Source organism: Hyperolius riggenbachi, chromosome 6 (assembly GCF_040937935.1).
Source record: "Hyperolius riggenbachi isolate aHypRig1 chromosome 6, aHypRig1.pri, whole genome shotgun sequence".
Classification (NCBI taxonomy): Eukaryota; Metazoa; Chordata; class Amphibia; order Anura; family Hyperoliidae; genus Hyperolius; species Hyperolius riggenbachi.
This window is the reverse complement of record NC_090651.1, coordinates 103,902,325-103,926,024: the sequence shown is the minus strand read 5'-3', so window position 1 is coordinate 103,926,024 and position 23,700 is coordinate 103,902,325. Positions and strand designations below refer to the sequence as shown.

Below are 23,700 nucleotides of genomic sequence, written 5' to 3'. Positions count from 1 at the left end.
GGGATTTAAACGGTGGGACTCTAGCGCTGCAACGAGGGCATCGGAACAGGAGTGGGAAGGCTCATTAGGACCCAGAGCCTTCCCTCTAGGTAAGTATCTGATTTATTTATTTTTTCTAACAGGCTCCCATTAGCTTTAATGGTAATTAGCTTGGCCCTAATCTTTTAATGAAGATAATTAGTGATGCTATAATAATATACACAGACTGATATATCCCGGAAAATAGCACCACTGAAAAGCATGAACAATCTTTATTTTACATATATAATTACATAATGATATAACATGCAGTAAAAACACTTAAAGGTGCCCCAGTTTGATTAGCAAGTAAAGTGCACAGTGGTCAGTAGGGAGATGAATATGGACCTAGCAGCTATAAGTGTTGCGGCAATGGCGCTGCTTTCATAGAGCCCATTTACCGGCGCTCAAGCTCTCTGAAAGCGGAGTCATTGCCGCAATGCAGGTTGAGCTGCTAGGTCCTTTATCATCCCCCTGCTGATCATTACCTGCTAACTGGGGCTAAGTATCACTATTGTCTCTCTCTCTTGTTAGTGCATTCTGCACATAGTGTCCCTTATTTTCCTCTATATGCTGTTCCACTCTCGCATTCAGTAGTAATTGCATCCTTTTGCACATTTTAGAGACTTGTGAATTCATAGATTGTGTTTGCTAATCTTGGTATTTGCATACCAATTTGCTCCTTTGGCCCCGGCCACTATGTGATGCACTATATGCACTGGCCACAGCTGCCGAATTTTGTAGTCGCCGGCAGTGTCTCTCACGCATGCTGGGAGATGTAGTCCATGGCTGTGAGAACATCTCTGTACTCATATCCACAGACTACATCTCCCAGCATGCATTGCAGTGCACACGAGCCACTGCTGGGAACCTCAAAATTTGGCAGATGCAGCCAATCCGTGGAAAGATGGGACATCCCATATGTGCCAGGAGTCAGAGTAGCAACCTGTAGGTAAGTAGCAAGCCCTCTTCTAACCCCCCCCCCCAGCCCCCCCCCCCCCCCCCCCCTCCCTTAATAGCACACTTCATTATGAACCTCCCCTATGGTGGAGGAGGTTTTTTTTTTTTTTATAAATTTACTGGTGCTCAGTTCCCTTTACTTCTCTAGTCTTTTAATAAAGTTCGCTCTAGTCTTATGTGGCCAGGTGAGGGTTGCAAGCCATTGCTGCCTAATAGACAATTTCTAAAATAAACATCCAGGAGATTATTGCAGGATCCAGGCCCTGGGTTCATTGTGTGTGTTACTGCGTTACAGCACAACGCATTAGTCACTGTGGGAAAGGGCCCTTACTTACATTCTTAATGGGCATCAGCCTGCAGATGCCTTTGTGCCCCAGTCCCCATGTCAGGTGCAGCCATGCCAGACATGGCAGAGTGCTTCACTGATGAGTGCTGTGACTATCGCAATGGCGACATTTGTTTCATAATTACTGATATCTTTGTGGTTTTTAACATTACGTTTAATGGAACGTCACAAAAGGCTCTCTGTATCCCTCTCCAGGGACGCAGATGCAAAACAAAGGCATAGCTGTTTCTTTGCATTAGATAGATCTGAATTTAAAAGGAACCTTTTATTAAAATGCATCAAATGTAATTAAGCAACCTTACTGAGAAATTATACTTTTCCTTTATAATGTTGCCAAAATAGATGTAACTATTGTCTTTGTCTTGTGCTAACGCAAACTCCAGGAAATCTGGCATGAAGGAAGCTTAGAAATGCATCACATATAATTCTACATATTTATCTCCGCACAGGGGCTGCTGCTGTATGCATGAGAAGTGACTGTTTAAGGCAGTATAGAAGCCATTGCTGACCTCCTTATGGAAATACCAGCTGCTTTGCTGTAATGTTGTATCTTAAGCTATGTAAACCGGAATCCAAGCAGCTTATCTATACATTTATCACAGGTCTATTCATTGATCACAGCAATCACTAAAGATTGGATGTCATATATCACATGTGAATACATAGCTTAAAGTGACACTGAAACGAAAATAAACTTGTGATATAATTAATTGTATGTGCAGTACGGATAATTCATACAACATTAGAAGCAAAGAAAATGGTATCATATTTTTAGTTTTAGATATATAGCTTTTTTTCTTTTTTCATAACATTGCATAAGTCTGTCATATTTGCAATTTACAAACCATATTCTGTATTTTAAACTATGAAACAGTGCAGAGCTAATGACCATTTGAACTTCCCTGCCGCAAAATCTCATCTAAAGCGGTTTTTCACTGTTTCTTTGATACATAAGTGCTTTAGAAAATAGCACTGTAGCAGACCAACTTGGTTGCAGAGCTCAGAGAAGTTCTTTTGCAGCCAGATTACATGTATTTTGAGGGAAATGCTGCCAGATTATGTGCATTTTGGGGGAAATGCTGCCAAATTATGTTTATTTTTTAGGGGGAATAGGGGACTAGCAAATCCATTTGTTATATCAGTGATTTTGATCTATACATTTTATCCCACGGTTAGTACAGTGGGAGCCCCATTTATTGTTGTCGGGCCTCCACCATGTAGTCTAAAAAAATACCCATGAAGTTTAACAGTACTAATTTAGAGGGTAGTGGGCTGAATACCTTAGAAAGAAAAACACACACACACACAAACAAAGTTTTGGGAATATAATCCAATTAAAAAAAAAACACAGAAAAGCCCAACTTCAGGAATTATGTTACTTTTAAAATCTTCCTCCTCTTAATAAAAATGATTTTGTATTTCCATGAGATACTTTTTTAAATGAAGCAAGCATTATAGTTACATGCAGGGGAATAGGCTCAGCTCAGCAGAATAAGATAAACACTGCAGAGATGGAACAATGCTGTTTATTTGTATTGTTATGGCCTTTGCTTCCATTGAGCATGTATGACGCAGATGTATGGAGGGCTGACCTGGAGTAGCTGCTGGTTTATGGTTCCGCTTCTTCTAGGTACCTTGTCATCAGCTTCCACTCCATATGGCAGACTCAGCTTGCTCACGCCAGCTCTATTTCTTTATGCCATGGCTAGGACAGGTCTTTGCAGTGCGGAAGGCCAACACACCCAACAGTCTGGGCAAGATTTATGACCATAGCAACAAAACCTTTTTTTTTTTTTAAATCTTATTGATATACAGGAAAGAAAGGTAGACAAGACAAGACAAATAACATTTATATTGCGCTTTTCTCCTTGCGGACTCAAAGCGCCAGAGCAGAGCAGCAGCCACTAGGGCGTGCTCTATTGGCAGTAGCAGTGTAAGGGAGACTTGCCAAAGGTTCTACTACTGAATTAGTGCTGGCTTACTGAACAGGCAGAGCCGAGATTCGAACCCTGGTCACCTGTGTCAGAGGCAGAGCCCTTAACCATTACACCATCAGCCAACTGCTCGTATTGTAGATGCGAGTCTTATTTATTTTACTCTGTTACATACAGTGCATCCGGAAAGTAGTCACAGCTCATCACATTTTCCACATTTTATCATGTAACAAACTTATTCCAAAATAGATTAAATTCATTTTTTTCCTCGGAATTCTACACACAACACCCCATAATGACAAAGTGAAAAGTTTACTTGAGGTTTTGGAAAATTTATAAAAATAAAATAAAATTGAGAAAGCACATGTATATACAGTAAGTATTCACAGCCTTTGCTCAATACTTTGTTGAGGCACATTTGGCAGCAATTACAGTCTCAAGTCTTTTTGAATATGATCCCACAAGCTTGGCACACCTATCATTGGCCAGTTTCACCCATGTCTCTGCAGCACCCCTCAAGCTCCATCAGGTTTAATGGGAAGCATGCTCAACTATTGTACAGCCCTGTCCAAAGTGAGCCAATATTACTGCAGGAAGATACCACCCCCATGTCACTTTCTGCAAGGTAACAATCGGAGGCCTATTTCAAAAACTTTAGTAAATTCTAATTTTATTTTGGTATTTGCTTGGAAGACCACAAGCAAGATTTAAGGGCGGTGCTGAATCTTAAGGTGGCCTTACACGTTTAGATTGCCATCCAATGTGGCAAACAGATCAATCCCATTCTTATCTGACTCTGAACACAAAGGGATCAAATCTTCCCCATACACTGCACAGATTTGCATGAAATCTATTGGAAATCCATTGAACTGCAGTATTGCACTTTTTGATATAGTTGACCTACTGCTGCTGCCTCCTTGCATCCAATTGACTGGCATTTTTATTCTGGTCCACTTGTAATTTTTGACAAAAATGGATTGAAATTACGATCGATGTGGCATGTTGTGCTACAGATTTATCGCAGATTTTGATCAGACTGATTGATTGTATCTGCCAAGGAAAATTGATGCATGCATGGCCTCCTTTAGTTAAATGAATATTTCTGGAGAAGGCAACAAGTACCGTATAAGGCAACAAGACTATAAGGCGCACCTAGGATTAGAGGGCAAAAATCAGAGAAAGAAAAAATACTAAACCTGTTGTGTCTATAGTGCAGGGGCATCTTATGGACCCCCCCCCCCCATTCCCTTTTCTAAACTTTTAGGAGCAATAGAAGCAGTGTCGCTTGACCAAACAAAGCACCAGAAATCCTTGCAGTGCCCTCCCTCCACCCACCCCCTCACCTGTTCCTCTAACCCCTGTAGCAGTAATAGTGGACCAATGCCTATACAATGCAGGGCCGGAATCCAATCCAGGAGAGGAGATGCGTGGTCACGCAGTGAGAGAGGCTCCTTACTCCAATTGCTCCAAATACTGTACTGCGAGGGGGGGGGGGGGAACTAGGAGGAGCTGGGCAGAGGGGACACCACAGGGCATTGCAGTAACTGCGGGGGGGGGCTAGAGGAGTGGGGTAGGACACACACCGCTGGGCATTGCAGTAACTGCAGGGGGGGGCTAGAGGAGTGGGACAAGGGACACACCACTGGGTGTTGCAGTTACTCCAGGGGGGTAGAAGTGAGGAGTGGGGCGGGGGACACCGCTGGGCATTGCTATTACTGTTACAGTGATTAGAGGAACTGGGGGAGGCTGCCGCGGGTATTGCAATGGTGGAGGGGGTTAACCTGGCGCTGACCAAATAGTACTATTGGGACCATAAGATGCACTGACTCTCTCCAGCCCCCGCTCACACACACTTTTCAGAGAGAGAACGTGTGTCTTATGGTTCGAAAAATATGGTAAGTTGTAACTGCTGAAACAATAGGAAGTTCAATGAAATATAATTGATCTATATTCATTATTCCATTAAGCAACCACACCTTTACATTCAAATCTTTTCAGTACTGGCTGGATCCTGTAGCAACACTGGAATGTGTGTCATATTGTTTAATTTATTTTTGTCTTTACATCACTCCTGCCACTGACTATTTTGGATCTTGTTTCCCTATTAATATTGTTTTCAGCAAACTGTGCCATAGAGAAAGAGTTGTTTAAGAATTCATCTTTTGCAAGCCTGCATTTCTCAGAAGACTGCCACCAAACATGTGTTTTTGTGGGCAGCATGGTGGTGTAATAGCACTCTCACCTTGCAGCGCTGGGTCTCCGGTTCGAATCCCAGCCAGGGCACTATCTGCAGGGAGTTTGCATGTTATCCCCGAGTCTGAGTGGGTTTCCTTGCACCGTGGCCGTAGACTATGATACATACAGTGGCTTGCAAAAGTATTCGACCCCCTTGAAGTTTTCCACATTTTGTCATATTACTGCCACAAACATGAATCAATTTTATTGGAATTCCATGTGAAAGACCAATACAAAGTGGTGCACACGTGAGAAGTGGAACGAAAATCATACATCATTCCAAACATTTTTTACAAATAAATAACTGCAAAGTGGTGTGTGCATAATTATTCGGCCCCCTGAGTCAATACTTTGTAGAACCACCTTTTGCTGCAATTACAGCTGCCAGTCTTTAGGGTATGTCTCTACCAGCTTTGCACAGCTAGAGACGGAAATCCTTGCCCATTCTTCTTTGCACAACAGCTCCAGCTCAGTCAGATTAGATGGACAGCGTTTGTGAACAGCAGTTTTCAGATCTTACCACAGATTCTCGATTGGATTTAGATCTGGACTTTGGCTGGGCCATTCTAACACATGGATATGCTTTGTTTTAAACCATTCCATTGTTGCCCTGACTTTATGTTTAGGGTTGTTGTCCTGCTGGAAGGTGAACTTCCACCCCAGTCTCAAGTCTTTTGCAGACTCCAAGAGGTTTTCTTCCAAGATTGCCCTGTATTTGGCTCCATCCATCTTCCCATCAACTCTGACCAGCTTCCCTGTCCCTGCTGAAGAGAAGCACCCCAGAGCATGATGCTGCCACCATCATATTTGACAGTGGGGATGGTGTGTTCAGAGTGATGTACAGTGTTAGTTTTCCGCCACACATAGCGTTTTGCGTTTTGGCCACAAAGTTCCATTTTGGTCTCATCTGACCAGAGCACCTTCTTCCACATGTTTGCTGTGTCCCCCACATGGCTTGTGGCAAACTGCAAATGGGACTTCTTATGCTTTTCTGTTAACAATGGCTTTCTTCTTGCCACTCTTCCATAAAGGCCAACTTTGTACAGTGCATGACTAATAGTTGTCCTATGGACAGAGCCTCTTACCTGAGCTGTAGATCTCTGCAGCTCGTCCAGAGTCACCATGGGCCTCTTGACTGCATTTCTGATCAGCGCTCTCCTTGTTTGGCCTGTGAGTTTAGGAGGATGGTCTTGTCTCGGTAGGTTTACAGTTGTGCCATATTCCTTCCATTTCTGAATGATCGCTTGAACAGTGCTCCGTGGGATGTTCAAGGCTTTGGAAATCTTTTTGTAGCCTAAGCCTGCTTTAAATTTCTCAATAACCTTATCCCTGACCTGCCTAGTGTGTTCTTTGGACTTCATGGTGCTGTTGCTCCCAATATTCTCTTAGACAACCTCTGAGGCTGTCACGGAGCAGCTGTATTTGTACTGACATCAGATTACACACAGGTGCACTCTATTTAGTCATTAGCACTCATCAGGCAATGTCTATGGGCAACTGACTGCACGCAGACCAAAAGGGGCATGATAATTACGCACACCCCACTTTGCAGTTATTTATTTGTAAAAAATGTTTGGAATCATGTATGATTTTCATTCCACTTCTCACGTGTACACCACTTTGTATTGGTCTTTCACGTGGAATTCCAATAAAATTGATTTATGTTTGTGGCAGTAATATGACAAAATGTGGAAAACTTCAAGGGGGCCGAATACTTTTGCAACCCACTGTACACTACACAATACATACATAGACATATGACTATGGTAGGGACTAGAGTGTGAACCCCTCTAAAGGAACAGTTAAGTGACAAGACAATATACCCTGTACAGAGTTGTGGTAGACTTATGAATACTAAATAATAATTATTGTTCTAAGCAACACATGTTATAATGCAAGGAAGGCCTAATCCTACTTTTTCCTGTTCTTATTATAGTGCAGGGGATTCTGATTTATCCAAACATATTGATTTCTCTTTTTATTACCGTATACACTCCCCGGCTATTGTGCGGGATTGTGATGGGTTTTCTTTATGTGACAGTAGAATTTATCTCCGGCCCCTTTATTTTTTGTGCGGTTGTATCAGTTTACAAGTTTGCACATTAAATGTGATCCGGAATTCCAGGAAGAGTAGCTGAGGGGTGATTTCTCAGAGCTGGATGGGAGTGTTTGTGCTGGGATACGGTTTCTCATTCTTCCCACTGTTTTGTCAGACAACAGACATTAAAGGCAAACAATATACGAAGGTTTATGGGCCTTACAAGAAAATATTGTCATTAGGAAATGAAGTAAAATCCTATTTTCTTTCACCCTGGTGTGGACAGTGCATGGCGTTGCCTATGCCAGGGGTTCTCAGACTTTTCCCTCTGAAGCCTCACCCGCTAAAGCTCGGTAAGCCGGGGATCTCACCAACATAAATCTGAAAATATTCATAACCTTTATTGCAAGTGTAAGTCGCAGCTCTGTCACACCAAGGTGCTGCAATACTGAGTGCTGAAGGAGTCATACAGGCGGCATTGTGGTCCATTGACCTGACTCTTCTCACTCAAATCCTTTCCACCAGTGCAGTACGTGTTAAAGCCTCAAACTCCTCCCTCTACCACACACATCCTGGCAATCTCCCCTTTCATGAGCCCTCCACCATAATGCCCCTTTCCCATTAAAAAACATTTCCCTAGCAAGTCCCGCCCAAAGCACATAACCCAAAACTCCCCTCTAGCTCAAAGTAAAAAAAAGCCCAAATACTCACCTAATGAACAAATCCATCTCCCATGCTCAAATCGCACAATCCCAGAATGCACAGGGCTGAGATTCCACAACTTGGGTGTAAAGCCTGGTACACACCATGCAATTTCCCATCAGATAGATGGGTCGAATAGATAATTTCCAACAGGTCCGATCTGATTTCTGATCATTTTTTTCTGATCAATTTGCATAGAAGTGATCAGAAAAAAAAACGATTGGCAATAATCTATTGACCCATCTATCTAATGGGAAATTGCATGGTGTGTACCAGGCATAAAGTTGGTCCCTGCAGACCCACCTAATCAATTATTTCCAACATGTCCGATCTGATTTCCAATTGATTTCCGATCATTTTCCGATCGATTAATGACTGTTTTCCAATCACTTCTATCGGAAATCTATCGTAAATCAGATCGGACATGTTGGAAATAAACAATCTGACAGTAAATCTGCTAGAAAATCTCATAGTGTGTACCTAGCATTAATCTGGAAGTCCTATTTGCCTGCAGTTACATGTTACGGTGTAGCTATGAATGAGATTTGTCTGATTCTCTGAATAGAAGGGGTTCTGTTTCTGAAGACAGCAGCTCTGCATTTGGAGTGAGCTAGCGTACTAATGAATATCTTGTGCTTTTAGTCGTTGTGCACATGATCTGCCCATCCATCCATGGGGACAATCTGTAAACGTTGAAATTTAATTAGTTATGTTTATTACATTTTACTGTCTATAAGAAACAAGAAGGGACAATTTCAAGCTGTTTGGCCCTGCTGCATATAGTGGAGGTGCAGACCGCTGGGAATGGGGAACTGTTTGTATACAATAGACAGCCGCGCGGATCTTCAGATCTCAGGAAGCAAAATAAGTAATATGACTGCACTATCCATCAGGAGGTAACTTGAAGTCCACAGTTACTATATATTTTAGTTTACTCAAATTTTATTATTAGTTTTTCTCTAAATTGACAATAGTAGTGGTGTGGGAAGGGCTTATCTTCAAGTTAATCCACACAACCTTTTTTTCGTGAATTACCTAATTTAAAGGACATCTAAAGTGAGAAGAATATGGAGGCTGACATATTTATTTCTTGCTAAACAATACAAGTTGCTGGAGCATGCAGCTAATCTTGTTATACAATACAATAACATTTGCAAAACGCTGTTCTCCCATAGGACTCAAAGCGCATAGGTATGTCTCAAATCAATACAGTGTTGCAGGCTGGACTGGGTTACAGAGGAAATAGGTGTTCATAAATGCCAGGCTAAACAGGTGGCTTTTCAGAATGGACTTAAATGCTTCCAGGGATGGAGATGTTCTGATTGGGTGTGGCAGGGAGTTCCAAAATGTAGGGGCAGCATGACAGAAGGCTCTGTCTCCAAAGGTTTGGAGGTGGACTCTGGGGGATGACAAATTTATTAGATCTTTTGGATCTAAGATTGTAGGGGACGTGATGCAGTTGCAACAAATCCTTCAGGTATCCAGGTCCAGGGGCAAATCCAGGATTTTCAAGGGGGGGATTCCTGAAAGTGTCGTGTGGGCGTGGCCAAAACATCATGTGGGTGGAGCCAAATACTAGCAGTTTCTAGGCCAAATTGCACTCAGGGCGAGGGCGTAAAATACGCCCCAACGTGGAGACAGGTATGGGTGCCCACAGTATAGGTAGCCAGCTACAGGTCCCCCCAGTATAGGTAGCCCATATAGTTGCCCCCAGTATAGATTAGATAGGTATATATCCCCAGTATAGATTAGATAGGTATATGCCCCAGTATAGATTAGATAGGTATATGTCCCCCAGTATAGATTAGATAGGTATATGCCCCAGTATAGATTAGATAGGTATATGTCCCCCAGTATAGATTAGATAGGTATATGTCCCCCAGTATAGATTAGATAGGTATATATCCCCAGTATAGATTAGATAGGTATATGCCCCAGTATAGATTAGATAGGTATATGTCCCCCAGTATAGATTAGATAGGTATATGTCCCCCAGTATAGATTAGATAGGTATATATCCCCAGTATAGATTAGATAGGTATATGCCCCAGTATAGATTAGATAGGTATATGTCCCCCAGTATAGATTAGATAGGTATATGTCCCCCAGTATAGGTTAGATAGGTATATACCCCCAGTATAGATTAGATAGGTATATGCCCCAGTATAGATTAGATAGTTATATGTCCCCCAGTATAGATTAGATAGGTATATGTCCCCCAATATAGTTTAGATAGGTATATGTCCCCCAGTATAGATTAGATAGGTATATGTCCACAGTATAGGTTAGATAGGTATATGTCCGCAGTATAGATTAGATAGGTATATGCCCCAGTATAGGTTAGATAGGTATATGCCCCCAGTATAGGTTAGATAGGTATATGCCCCCAGTATAGGTTAGATAGGTATATGCCCCCACTATAGATTAGATAGGTATATGCCCCAGTATAGATTAGATAGGTATATGTCCGCAGTATAGATTAGATAGGTATATGCCCCAGTATAGGTTAGATAGGTATATGCCCCAGTATAGATTAGATAGATATATGCCCCAGTATAGATTAGATAGGTCTATGCCCCAGTATAGGTTAGCTAGGTAGGCGGGGGAGTGGGAAGAGAGGAGTTTCCACTTACCTGCCTTCATCCTGCACGCAGCTTCTATCTTCAGCCTCTCCTGGCGCGCGGCGCATTTGTAAGAGCTCCCCCTGTGATGACATGCGGTTATGTCATCACAGGGGGCGCTGTTACCACAGCGACAGACGCTGGGACAGGAAGTACATAGAAGCAGCGCAGGATCCAGGCACCGTAAGTGGAACGTCTTCTCTCCCCGCAGCTCTGCCTGTGCCCGTACGCCCGCCGCAAGCGAGGCCCCCGCAGCGCTGCACACACATTCTTTTGGTGCAGGGGGGGTGGTGTTCCAGACACCCGGAATACCCCCCTCCGTGCGCCAGTGAGGTCCCAGATTGTGCAAGGATTTGAATGTCAATAAGCCAATCTTAAACAGAATTCTCAATTTTATCGGTAGCCTAGTTAGATCTGACAATAATTTCAGAAACACCTGATCCGCTGCATGCTTGTTCAGAGTAAATGGCTAAAAGGTATTAGAGGCAGAGGATCAGTAGGATAGCCAGGCAACTGGTATTATTTAAAAAGGAAATAAATATGGCAGCCTCTATCCCTCTCTCTTCAGTTGTCCTTTAATTTGTTTCTACCATATCTACATAAAGCTTTTTAAGCACACAAGTAGAAAAAAAATCTAAAAAATAAAATGATAAAAATAAATCTTTCCTTCATACATAACGCTGAATAACTGCAAACACCTTCTGTTTTAAAGGACCACTATCGCGGAAAAAGTAAGCAGTTAAAATCTGACAGAACCGACAGGTTTTGGGCCAGTCCATCTCTTCATGGGAGATTCTCAGGGTTTTCTTTGTTTTCAACAGCATTTCCTGAACAGCAGTTTAACTGCCAAAATAAAAAGATACCAGCCAGCCTCCCTACTCACTTGCGCACTATTTTGTCAGACTTTGCAACTACCATTCAGGAAATTCTGTTGAAAACAAAGAAAACTCTGAGAATCCCCCATGAGGAGATGGACTGGCCCAAAGCCTGTTGGTTCTGTCAGATTTTAACTGCCTACTTTTTTCACGATAGTGGTTCTTTAAGAAATGCATTTAGTATGGCTATATAAATATTGAATTGTTGTGGCTTTGTAAAAGGAATAGGCCACAGGCCCACTGTACGCCAGTGGGTCTTGTTGCGTGTTTAGCTTCTAGAAAAATAAAGGCATGATTGACATATTCTGAAGTGATGCATTTTTTTACTTGGAAATCACTGAAAAGTTATTTTATTGATAAAGTAAGAAAAAAACAAGGACAGGAAATTCATGAGATATTTTTTCTTGCAATCTTCTTGAGAAGAAACTTAGTTTCAAAAGCTTGCAAGAGAACTTTGTTTAGTTAGTCATGAAGTACACCTGAACGAGAGTAAAAAGGTTGATTCTCTAGAATTTCGGCTAAGATGCGTGGCAGGGAGCCGCCAGCATACAGGGGAACCATGCCCCCGCTTGGGGCCTCACACTGCAGGGGGCCTCGCTCTGCTGCTGGCGGCGCACGTGCAGGTGGGGGCGACAGGCGAAGCGGCAGAAGGATGGAGATAGCGGTAGGGGAGCAGGCAGAGAGAAGTTTCCAATTGCCTGCCTCAATCCTGCACACAGCTTCTATTTACTTCCTGTCCCGGCGTCTGTCGCTATGGTAATAGCGACCCCTGTGATGACATAACCGCATGTCATCACAGGGGGAGCTCTTACCAATGCGACGATGAAGATAGAAGCTGTGTGCAGGATCCAGGCAGGTAAGTGGAAACTTCTCTCTGCGCGCTGCTATGTCCACCCTCCTGCCTATACTGGGGGCATATACCTATCTAACCTGTACTGGGGGCATATATCTATCTAATCTATACTGGGAGCATATACCTATCTAACCTTTACTGGGGGCATCTACCTATCTAATCTATACTGGGGGCATCTACCTATCTAACCTATATGGGGGGCACCTACCTATCTAACCTATACTGGGGGCACCTACCTATCTAACCTATACTGGGGGCATCTACCTATCTAATCTATACTGGGGGCATCTACCTATCTAACCCATACTGAGGGGTACCTACCTATCTAACCTATACTGGGGGCAACTATGCTGGCTACCTACATTGGAGGCACCTACCTATCTAACCTATACTGGAGACACCTACCTATCTAACCTTTACTGGGGGCACCTACCTATCTAACCTATCCCCCCTCCCTTAGTATGTCCTTCTTAATTTTACTACCCCGGCAATTACACCCTTCTCATGGACTAACTCGTACTTGTTTTGCCGGGTCTCTGTAAACCGCATTTTATACCCTGATTGTATGTATAACCTTGTGCTATGTTGTATAACCGTTTGCTACTTCTCTCTGTCTGTCACCCCTTGTTGCAATGTATGTATCCCTATTTATTGTCCAGCGCTGCGTAATATGTTGGCGCTTTATAAATACAATAAATAATAATAATAATACTGGGGCAAATATATTGGCTACCTATATTGGAGACACCTACCTATCCAAACCTATATGGGGCAAATATGTGGGTTACCTATACTGGGGGGGATCTATAGCTTGCTACCTATACTGCGGGCACCTATACCTGTTTCTCACGTTTCGGGCGCATTTTACGCCCTTACCCTGGGTGCAATTTAGCCTAGAAACTGCTAGTGCTTCGCTCCACCCATATCATGTTTTGGCCACGCCCATTTTTGTGCTGCGGCGCGCTGGGTGCACTGCTTTGTTTGGAGGTATGGCTATCCTTCTTTCATGGATGGGGTACCTCAACTTATGGACTGCTTGGTGCCACCAAAACCTTAGCTGCACCCCTGCCTGGTGGTATGATTATTTGTGGATTTTAGGGTCTAAAAGTGGTGCAATTTTTATACACACTTTTAGACCCTAAAACCAGGGGGAAAAATCAAGCTGTTAGAGAGTCTGCAGCAGCCCCTGCACTTACTCACCACCCTGGGATCCAGCGCTGCAGTTCTCAGCGCTGTAGTTCTCCCTCAGTCCTCTGTGTGGCACTGTAACCATGTAGTGAGATCACTGTCTGTCGTCGTGGCGACAGGAAATAGAATGGATTCCGGCGTCTGGATCCCAGGGGTGGTGAGTTACAAAGCCCGCTGCTCATAAGGCTCTGCATAGAACTCCCGGCGGCTACCACCAGTCAGGCTTAGGGTTACCTCTCTGCGCTGACTGGGGGTTACCGCCAGGGAGGGTTAACGGTTGGAGCAAATTTTCCAATATCAAACCAACATATGTTGATTCAGGTAATCAGAGGCGTAGGTAGGGTTTTCAGCACCCGGGGTAAAAGACAGTTGCCCTCTGGACAAAATGGGCGTGGCTACACATCAGAATGTGGTCGTGGTCATGAATGGAGTAAAATGTACAAATGCTACTCAGATAGCCAGATGTGCTCCATTCTCCCTACAGATACTGATAGGCATCCCCCCCCCCCTTTAGATAGCCAAATGTGCCCCTTTCCCTGTTGAGATAGCCAGATGTGCAAACCCCCCGGCCTTTAGAAGTATGCCCCGCTTTTGCTGCTGCTGTTAACACTCCTGCACTCCTTTGCAGAAGTAGGGAGAGGAGCAAAGGCACTTTGTGTAGCCAGCGAGCCGCCTATCACGCATGTGGGGATGCCATTCTGAGCGGCCTGACAAGGCTGCGCCCGGGGGCATATGTTCCCCTTACTCTCCCACAGCTACGCCTCTGCAGGTAATAATACCTTTAAAACACACTGGAAGAGGGAAACTTGAGTTTTGATCTCCTCTCTGTAGCTACCGATGTGTTGCCAGCCTCTTGGCTTGTGGTGTGTCTATACAGCACTTGGCCCAAAAGTGTCGCCTGAGGGATCATGTCTTCAATCCCTCTGGGCGGAAGTACTTACGGTATTCACGTGTGTACACAGCTTATGAGTGGATCATACCTTACATACAGTTTTGAGAATCAGACCCCAGTCTTTGGCACATAAAGGTGGCCGGGTCCCTCATCTTGTAAAGCTGTGATGTGAGTGTGTCAGAGAAGTGAAAGTCTATACATATAAAATGGTAAAATACAACTACTAAGAGTGTAGATTACAGAATATTTATTTTGTGTCTTAAAAATTCATTTTCCTCTTCCCACAACTGCTTGTGAAGAGTGGGAGAGCAGATGTCAAGTCACAAACGCTCAGGAAGGAAGAGGCTTCGGTGACTGGAATAAACCCTGGGAATTCCCTGGAGGGCAGTGAGGATGCTTCAGTGCTTTGTGCTGCTCCTTATGTCTCTCTCTGCCTGTGATAAAATGTATGAACAGGAACAGAAATGAACAGAGCCAAGCTTCAGGCAGAGATCTCACTCTCTACTCTGAGGGCCTCTGTGTATAACAATAGGTAACATATTGAGTCTGTTTCTCCATCTATAACAACAATCAGCTGACTAAAGTCTACTAAGTCATGACTGCTTAGTGGAGTTAGCAGTAATAGTATTATGGTATGCCGTGCAAGCATATGAAAAATTTCTAAACTGAAATTCCACTATGACTGACAAAAACATCCATTCAGAGCTACCAGGCCGTTTTCATGCACGTGCGAATAGTGCGACCGCTTGGGGTGCCGGGCAGAGCGGCGGGGGAGAGCGAAGTTACAACTCACCTTCCACACGCGCACGCAGCCTCTTTCTACTTCCTCTCCCAGATGTCCATAGCGTTGGTAACAGCGCCCCTTGTGATGATGTAGCGGCATGTCATCACAGGGGGCACTGTTACCAACGCGAGGAGCACCTATGGGGAAGAAGATAGAGGCTGCGTGCGTGTGGGATTGCAAAAGGTGAGTTGTAACTCCGCTATGCCTGCTCATTCCCTGCCCCTATGCTTGGCTACCTATGCTGGAGGCACCTACCTATCTAACCTATGCTGGAGGCACCTACCTATCTAACCTATACCGGGGGCACCTACCTATCTAATCTAAACTTTGACACCTACCTATCTAACCTTTACTTGGGTACCTACCTATCTAACCTATACTGGAGGCACCTACCTAGCTAACCTATACTGGGGCAACTATACTGGCTACCTATACTGGAGGCACCTACCTGGCTAATCTATACAGGCGGCACCTTCCTACCTAACCTATACTGGAGGCACCTACCTAGCTAACCTATACTGGGGCAACTATACTGGCTACCTATACTGGAGGCACCTACCTGGCTAATCTATACAGGGGGCACCTACCTACCTAACCTATATTGGGGCAACTATACTGGCTACCTATACTGGAGGCACCTACCTGGCTAATCTATACAGGGGGCACCTACCTACCTAACCTATATTGGGGCAACTATACTGGCTACCTATACTGGAGGCACCTACCTGGCTAATCTATACAGGGGGCACCTACCTACCTAACCTATATTGGGGCAACTATACTGGCTACCTATGCTGGAGGCACATATGCCTGGCTACCTATACTGGGGGCAATTAGACCTGGCTAAACTATACACCACAGGGAAGGGGTTACAATTTTTACACCCTCACCCTAGGGGCAATTTAGCCTAGAAACTGCCCTGAGAGCTACATGTTTCAAGGGTTTTTCCAAACATTATTCCAGTTTTTTTACATTGGTTTTCTGTACAGAGGAAAATGCAGCCATTCCACAGGCTTCCTAAGGGTCGGTTCATACAGGCGTTAAACACATTGGTTGTGGCATTGGTCATTCAAGCACTGTCCATTCAAATGAAACAATACAGGATGTTCCAATTGTTCGCATAAACGCTGCACTTGATCCCGCTGTCTCGTGTCATCCTTGACACTATATGTAGTGCCCAGGATCAAGCCTGGATTTACATCGCAGGAGTCTATAAGCACAGATGTCCTGGCACCCTAGACTTTGCCCTGCATGAACCTACAAACACCTGCTGAACCACACTGCATGTGTGCTGGCTGGCCCAGCTCTCACCTCTCCCCTACTTCCCCTGCCCGTCATAGATAGCTACAGGTGTCCCTTAGCATTGGGTAGCTACAGGAGTCCATTAGTATTAGTTAGCCAGAGGTACTCTCAGTATTAAGTAGCTACATGTGCCCCCCAACTGAAGAGAGATCTCGTCAGTGGAATGCCGAGAGCTGGGTCAGCAACCTCTCATTTACGCTCTCTGCTCAGGACTCTGCATTGAGAAGAGGCGAGGTGGGCACTAGTGGAGGGGAATGAGCCGCCTTTCCATCATCAGGCGCCTACAGTGCCATATGGTAAATCCAGCCCGCCCCAGGATAGGCTATATTCGCACTTCCATGTCCCCCCAGAAGTCTCAAAACACGGTGACAAAACACCAGTTACCCATGATAAAAGCTTCTTTGCTTGTTTGCAGAAAAGCTTCTTGTATTGTCAGAATAACGCCACCAGAAGCCCGTGTGAACCAGTCCGAACAGCTAAATTTCTGGTGAGTGAGTCAGAGTGTGATAATTATGATGGGTGTGTAGTAAAATTTGCAATGCATTCTGCTTTGTGCTGGTTATTATTCAGAAGATGGCACTTACTTGGGTAACGCCATAGTTCCCAACTGTCCTTCTTTGGGAGCCCTGTCCCTCTTTCCTCCTCAATTGCCCCTCTTTCAGGACTTTGTCCCTCTTTCTATATAAATATATATATTTCTATACTAAAAATGTGTTCGATTGACTCAACTTTATTCTCATCCTTTAAATTGATATATTACTAATTTTAAAATGTTAATATGAAGGAAAATGAACCAGGATAGAAAGGACCAGTGTGGTTTGCATTATAAAACAACATATTTTTCTTTTGAAATCTTTATGGTATTCGTGACTAGGGGTGTGACGGGGGCGTGATAAGGGGTGTGGCTTAAAGTGGATCCGAGATAGACTTTTACTCATTGCATAATTGTGTCCCTTTCCTATAGTTTATAGGGCATTCCTCGAGCCAAATACTTTTTTGTTTTAGTACTTTAATTCCCTATAAACTAAACAAGCCTCGCCCACAGCCCTCAGAGTGCCAAGGCATTTTCAGACAATAGCAAGGGCTTACAGGAGCTCAGTCTGGACAGGAGGAGGGGGAGGTGTTACTAGCCATTGATTTCAGAGGCAGAAGAGAGGAGGAGAGGGGGCTGAATTTACACACAAGAAAACTGATAGCATCTCCAGCCCTCAGCCTGTGACAATATGACAAAAAGAACATGGCTGCCCTCACAGGAATAAATAATCATACACTTTTTAAACTTTTGCAGCTAGATATGCTGTGTAAGCTATCTAAACTTTAGATAAGATATATAGACAAGTTACTTGTTATAGTTAGTATTTCATCTCTGATCCGCTTTAAGTGCCCCTCTTTCTCATCTCAAAAAGTTGGGAGGTATGGGTAACACTAAAGCAATGAAAGTCTTTCATACCTGCTGTGGTGTGATCGCCTGAAGTATTGCATCGGACGCAAACGCATCAGCACATTATGGGTCATCATCCGCAGTGGCGTGTGTTGACCGAAAGTCATGTAAGTCAATAGTGCAGCAGATATTTTAAACTGTTTCACGTTCGTGTTGTGTTACGTATGCGTGGAAGTGTATTTTTTCAATACACTTCCTTGCAATTCGTATTTCTGCCACAGTAAGAGAGCGCTGTAGAGCCTCACTTATAGTTTGGCTTGCTGCCCAAAATTAAATTACTGCACATTACCGCGGGTATCTCCAATGCCTGTTTTTAGCGTTGCAGTGTGGCGATAATGAACGTCACAGTGGGTCAGATCTTTAAGATCCTCGATGACTCCTGCGCAAAGTACCGTGATCACTTAAAGTCTCGTTCGTGTCTTGTCGTGTGACGTTATGCATACCTGCCGGCAGCAAGTTGGATCGGGAAGCCCTCGTCGTCAGGTAGACATTGCTGGATCTATCCTCTTTCGTCGCGAGGTGAGTATTTAGAGGCAGACGATCAGGAGGACAGCCTGACAACTTGTATTGCTTAAAAGGAAATAAATATGGCAGCCTCCATATTCCTCTCACTTCAGTTGTCCTTGAAGAGGATTTTTATTTTCAAAGAGTAGTTTCTTTTCTCCTACAGGTGTACTGAGCACGATAGCTGGATTTTGGGAGGGTTTGTGTCCCACTCAAATCATACAATACGCCTTTTGCTAGTGCTACAAGCACTCAGGAACTTTATACGGCAAAAAAGTTGTGTGGAGTTAGAGGAGGTTAAATTATGTCTAATGTGTCCTGTCAAGGTTGCATCATGAAGTGTAGAAAGTAAAACGGTATTCTAGGTAGCGGTACACACAGCCAATAGCATGTAGCCTGAAAGTGCGTCTGCTCAGGGATATCCTGTAGATAATGGAGTAGCTTCATCCAGATGTTCTGTATCAGATCCACAAAGCGCTCTCCATGTCCCCTCCCTGGTGCCAGAAGCCAGTATTCACTCTATAGGGAAACAAAGCTGCAGTAAGCAATGTTTAATCTGGCCCTCCACAGCTATGGAAGCAATGTAAACACCAGTATTACTATTAACCCAATGGAAACTGTATATGATGCATGGGATATTTTTTACTGAGTAACCAAGCTCTCACCATGATTAACCCTTTCCAATCCAATGTCGGACTAAGGCTCAGTTCACAATATCATTAAAACGTTCTCTTTATGTTGTAAGCTCGCAAGGGCATAGACCTGATTCTATTGTTTCTTATTTTGTTGTAATGCATCCTATGTGTACCAATTCTAGTAATAACTCAAACCACACATGTATGCATTTGTACTTGGATTGCTGGATTATCATGATATACAAGAGATACTTACCTCGAGTCGGGAGAAGGAAGCCTTAGAGAGGCTTCCCCCGTCCCTCTCCATCTCTCCATTCCAGCGATCGGACCCCCTGAAGTTCCTTAAAGCTCGCGCACACTGCACACTCACCCACGCGCAAGGCGGCTTACACATTCGCAATAGCACGGGGGCCGTCTCTTGGGCTTGGCAGGAAAAGCTCTTGTCGATGGACTTTGAAGGGGGTCCCAGGGCTGGACGGCTGAAGCCTCTGCTTCTAAACCAGAGCAATTTTTACATCACGCATCCCCCATTCATTCACCAATAACTTTATCACTACTTATCACGCTGAAATTAGATATATATTATTTTTTGCAGGACAAAGTAGGCTTTCTTTGGGAAGTACTTTTTTCTAATAATTTTTTTTATTTTATATGCATTTTACAGAGAACAAGAAGACAAAAAAATTGTAAAAAGAATCATAATTGTTCAGCTTTCAGCGATTATAGTTTAAAAATAATATGTACTATTGTAGACACAACCCACACATTTATTTGCCCATTTGTCCCAGGTGTTACAACATATAAATTGTGTCCCTAGTACAATGTAAGTTTGCAAGGGCAGAGCTCTCTCCCCTCTTTGTGTCTTGAAATGTCATTATACATTTTAATCCTCGTGTTACTTTTGTCACTGTCATTACCATCTCTGTATTTTGTATTGATTTTGTATATTGGTGTATACCATTTGACTGTATTATGTACCTCATGTTCGTTTCTTACTTTGTACAGCGCCACAAAACATATTGGCACTTTATCAGTTATAATAATCGTGTATGGCAATAATATTTTATTTGGAAATAAAGGTGTATTTTTTCCATGTAGTGTTTTATTCTATAACAATAATTAAAAGCCTTTAGTAACGAAAATAACAGTAACAGTAATATACCCTCATGACAAGTCTCTAAGGTAACTATTTATTTATTTTAAATTATTTCATTTTTTTTTCTTAACAAGTGTTTTATTTTGGTAATTATGTAGTTGGGGTGGAAGACGTTAAATAATAATAAAAATGTATTTAAGTTTTCTATGTAATAGTGTATAATAGTGTATTTAGGTGTATTTTTACCTGTGGCCACAAGTTGGCTCAATGCTTAGTTCTGGAGTACTGTAAACAGTAGACGGGAACTAGAGTGTGTAACTGTGAACTTTTACTTTGTGAATAAAAGCTGTCACAGGCACGGTTACCAGGTTTGGGAACACCTGTTTCCCATTCACTGATCGTGGAACAGTGGGATTGTGACGAAGGTGAACGGGAGCAGCACGGTGATTACGAATGGCTGCAATAGGTAAACATTACCTATATCTATGCCCATGATCCACAAGTGAAGTATACAGCGGCGTAGATATATGTAGCAAAGATTCAGAAGTGGTTAAAGGACATATAACGTGAGAGGGATATGGAAGTTGACATATTTATATCCTGTTAACTACTTCGGCCTCCTGGACGTACTAGCTATGCCCAGGAGGCCATGTGCGCGTCCGCATGCACCCGCGGCCGATCGCGCGCGTACACGCACACTCCCGGCCCACGGTTTGTTAGCCAGGCAATCATTGAATCGGGCTATGGTGCCCGATCACTGATTCCTCTCCCCCACTGAAAAAGCAACAGCTTCTCTCGGAAGCTTCGTTTTTCTGGCTGTTGCGTCCCCCATGCGTCTCTCTAAGCGTATGTTACGCTTAGAGTGACGTCATGTAAACAAACTCATGGCCGCCATCTTGTGGCCAAAAAGTAAAACTACAACTAAAGGTAAAGAAAATAAAACTCAACACACATTTATATTATAAAACTATTGTTTACATCCCACCCTCCCAAAAATACCCAAATAAAATGTTTAATATAAAAATAAAATTACAATAAAAAAAACAAAAACGTAAATATTTACCTAAGGGTCTAAACTTTTTAAATATCAATGTAAAGATGAAATATTTCTATTTTTTTTTTTTTTTTAAACTTGTAAATAGTGATAGATGCAAAGCGGAAAAAATGCACCTTTATTTCCAAATCAAATATTGTCGCCATACATTGTGATAGGGATATAATTTTAACGGTGTAATAACCGGGACATATGGGCAAATACAATACGTGAGTTTTAATTATGGAGGCATGTATTATTTTAAAACTATAATGGCTGAAAACTGAGAAATAATGATTTTTTTCCTTTTTTTTTTCTTATTCTTCCTGTTAAAATGCATTTACAGTAAAGTGGCTCTTAGCAAAATGTACCACCCAAAGAAAGCCTACTTGGTGGCAGAAAAAACAAGATATAGATCAGTTCATTGTGATAAGTAGTGATAAAGTTATAGGCTAATGAATGGGAGGTGAACATTGCTCGGATGCATAAAGTAAAAACGACTGAAATCTGAAGTGGTTAAGCAATACGTGTTCCTTGGCGTCCTGCTGATCTCTTTGGCTGCAGTATGAGTTCACACACCTGAAACAAGCATGTGGCTAATCCAGTCACACTTCAGGCAGTGCACTTGATCTGCATGCTTGTTGAGGATCTATGGCTAAACGTGTTAAAGGCAGAGGAAGAGCAGGACAGCCAGGCAACTGTGATTGTTCAAAAGGAAATAAATATGGTAGCTGCCATATCCCTCTCACTTCAGGTGTCCTTTAAGATCACTGCATTTTTTTTAATCTCATAAATATTTCTTTATATTGACTTTATAATAAATGTTGCCTCTTACTCTCGTTCTTTTTTTTATTTTGTACCTTTGGAATAGCTCTGGGTCTTGTTTTGCTGCTTGTACCTCTCATCGTGTACTTGGAACTTGTTAGGCGAGTAGAACACTGATGATTGACATATCTTACCTATTGTCATCGGATGTATAATATATTTATCTTCGGTTTTATGCAGAGCCTCCCTTTGTTTGTATGTCATAAACTATGTGATGAACGAGCTGCTCCGCTGAAAGTTGTAACCACAAGAAAGCGTCCCAGGAAAGGATTTGCCCACACTTGTCTTCATTAAGACTCTTAACACAACAGCTACTGCCTCAGAATTCACTTTTTCTCACGTTATCTATTTTCTGTGTTAAATGGAATTTAAATTGCTCTTCTTGGATTATGTGCTGAGGTTGGGATTAGTTATTACAGTGTGAGAGGACACCTCCGCTGCGCAGACAGCTGAGCAGTAAAGATAAGATCAGGCCTGCACGCTGCTGGCATTGGTCCTACAATCCCTTTCTGAATGAGCTGTTGTGTATTTGGCATGGAGTATCCCACCACAGACTACGGTCTACAACAAGGGGGTAAAAAATAGTAAATTCACAGTAAGGGCTGGGACCCACTTGGACGATTTTGGCAGCGTTTTTGGATCGCCAACAAATCGCTGGCAATTCCAAAAAAACCACTTTGTCAATGTGTATAAATGATAGGGGACCCATTAGTGCGATTGTGATTAGGGTTAATTGCAGTTGCAGGATATGCAGCATTTTGCGCTCAAGCTATGTATAGGTGGGTTGCAAAATCGCTTTGAAAAGCGGTTTTGCAATGATTTGGGAAGTGAACGTTTGAAATTTTAAATAGAGTTAATTATACTTACTGGGAGTCCCGATGTCCGGCTCCTGAATGTAACCCCTAGCAGAAGAGGTCCTAAAGAAGCACCTATGACCTCTTTATTTACGGGCCGGGCAGGGGTGTAGCAATAGGGGGTGCAGAGGTTGCGACCATATCGGGGCCCTTGGGCCAGAGGGGCCCCAAAGAGCCCTCCCTCAACTGCAGTATTAGCTCTCTGTTGGTCCTGTGCGCATAATAATCAGTTCTATAGATACTTTGAATAGTGGTAATCATTAACTAGCTGTTCCCCATCCCCTTCTTGCACGTCTGACACTGTAGTTGCTATTGGCAGGTTTTGGTGCTCCGTAACAATTGTTATTTATAAAATGTTTGGAGGCCCCCTTGTAAAACTTGCATTGGGGCCCACAGCTCGTTAGCTACACCACTGGGGCCGGGGCTACGGGTGGAAGCCGGACATTGGGATACCTGGTAAGTATAATAAAGTTTATTTTAATAAAAACAAAAAAATGAAATGTTAATTGGAAGCACAGTACGGCTTACTGTACAACGCTTCAAATTGTAGCAAAATCCAGTATT

At 43.1% G+C, this 23,700-nt stretch overlaps 1 protein-coding gene across 1 annotated transcript in view; it reads left to right on the top strand.

Moving 5' to 3' along the window:
* ALG14 (ALG14 UDP-N-acetylglucosaminyltransferase subunit) overlaps nucleotides 1–2,034 on the top strand; it is a 100,720-nt gene extending 98,686 nt beyond the window's left edge. The window contains exon 5 of the transcript XR_011022311.1: nucleotides 1,774–2,034. The gene's annotated coding sequence lies outside the window, so the exon portion shown is untranslated. The remainder of the gene's footprint in view (nucleotides 1–1,773) is intronic.
* The last annotated feature ends 21,666 nt before the right edge of the window (nucleotides 2,035–23,700 follow it).